This window comes from Odontesthes bonariensis, chromosome 4 (assembly GCF_027942865.1).
Source record: "Odontesthes bonariensis isolate fOdoBon6 chromosome 4, fOdoBon6.hap1, whole genome shotgun sequence".
Lineage (NCBI taxonomy): Eukaryota > Metazoa > Chordata > Actinopteri > Atheriniformes > Atherinopsidae > Odontesthes > Odontesthes bonariensis.
Window position 1 is genome coordinate 2,232,768 of NC_134509.1, and position 2,358 is coordinate 2,235,125.

Consider the following 2,358-nt stretch of genomic DNA (forward strand, 5'->3'; position numbering starts at 1 on the left):
CGCCCCCCCCCCCGCCTGTATTTGTGTTCGTGTTCAACCATGCACGATTTGTTAATTGTATTTATTTAATAGAGAAAAAAAAAGGTCTTTTTTTTATGTTTACATCAGGGCTGGGCAGCAATTAAACATTTTTCATCTAATTAATCACATGATTTCCCTGATTAATCACGATTAATCGCATTTGTACGCAAAATCCAAAAATGAATCCAAAAGTAGTGTATAGCTTTTAGCATTTAGCTTTATTTTAAATGTGCTGCCATATGAATGAAAGTGCCATAACATTTGTTGTGCAAACACACTTTTAACATCAGCATCTTTCTGTAGTTTTTATGTAGAAGCCTCGCTCCACTGTCTGTTTCCTTGAATGACTTGCTGCTATCAGTTGTGTGTTTTGCCTTTAAGTGATATTTTAGACTGGAACTACTACGCTGAGAAGACAATTCAACTTGGCAGTGTTTACAGATGACTTTGGTTCTGTCGACTCCGCCGTCTGGAAGAACTTTAACATGAAAATGGCCGAGTAAAAGTTCCGTACCCTTCTCCATGTTTGGTGGATCCGCCGATTACTTTCTTTTCCTGTTCCACAGCAGACAGCAGCAGACTTTTACAAAATAAAAGCCTGTGAGCAACAGACTTTTACAATAATAAAATAAATAATAAAACAGGGGTGGTCCGTGGCGTAGTGGGTTGAGCAGGCGCCCCATGTACAAGAGGCTATAGTCCTCGCTGCAGCTGGTTCGAGTCCCGCATCGGACAGCCCTGTGCTGCATGTCGTTCCCCCTCTCTTTGCTGTCTCTCTGAACTTTCCATAAAAGGCACAAAAGCCCCCAAATTTAATTTAATTTTATTTATTTTCTTACATTTAAAAAATGAATAAAACCTGTGTTATTGCGCGATAAAATATTTAGCGGCGTCAAATAATTAACGAGTTAACTCGCCCAGTCCTAGTTTACATTGAATAAAACTTTATTATGTCATTTTTTTTTTCAGTTTATTCGCTGAAATCTAAATGTGTGCGAAACAGTACACGTGAAATAAATCACTCTGTGACGTGCGCGGACTAAACACACGTGTTGTAACATTTGACTCTCAGGTTGATAAGCTGCTACTTAGTCTGTGCACGAGGGAGTGTCTAACGGGACCTAAGACCTCACAAAGCCACTTACAGGGAGTGAGCTAACATTAGCTGCACCAAAAGAAATATGTGTGTAATCCACATCTTTCTTTAAATCACATGTCTCTCTTCTTAATTTTAACAATCTGTGTCCAGGCGTTAGGAAAATGTACCTTCTCGTGATGTGAGTTATACATCATATCTGCCATACTGATGAAATGTGAATTTAAATTTGAGCAGTGTTGAATAGATCGGATAGCGGAGCAGCATTAAAAAAAAAAGTGGTTTCAAATAGTGACTGGAAAATCATCTTATTTCACTTTAAAACGACATGAAGCACTCTGTGAGCTTGTTTCCACCCATTTGTTGAACATACAACATGTCCCATGTAAAACACACAAATCTGCCATGTTGTAATCATACATTTTTATTGTTTTGTGAACCAAATGTTTCTTTTCATAATCAAATACATATTGTCTCATGAATCGGCCATCAGATACTTCCAGTGGCCTTTTTGCAGTTGAAATGTCCAATAAAAACTTATCTCTATCCAATTGAAATGAGTAAAAAGCTGCATCACTGAGAGACGACATCCTGTTGCAACCAATCACAAGTTTTTCAGAGTTTTTTTTCCAGACTTGGAAACCTGGATCTACAGATCAAAACTGCTTAATGGATATTAAAGGGATAGTTCGCCTCTTTTGACATGAAGCTGTGTAACATCCCATATCAGCAACATCATTTATGAACATCTTCTTACCCCCTGCTGCGTCCTGTGAGCAGAGTTCCAGCCTCGTTTTGGTGTTGATGAAGGTAGTCCGGCTAGTTGGCTGGGGTTTAAAAAATGAAGCGTTTTGCTTCTCAAAACAATATGCGTTCAAAAGAGTAATACATTTGCATCACAAAATCCTCCCTCCAGAAAAAGTCATACAGCCACCTAGCGATAGCAGCGCCTGTTACGGTGTTTGCTGCTCGGTCTGCACAGCAGGCAGTGATACGAAGGGAGAGAAAATAGGGCCAAGCAATGTGAGGTCTGACTTTTTCTGGAGAACCATTTTGTGATGCAAATGTATTACTCTGTTGAACGCATATTGTTTTGAGAAGCAAAACGCTTTATTTTTTAAACCCCAGCCAACTAGCCGGACTACCTTCATCAGCACCAAAACGAGGCTGGAACTCTGCTCACAGGACGCAGCAGGGGGTAAGAAGATGTTCAGAAATGATGTTGCTGATATGGGATGTCA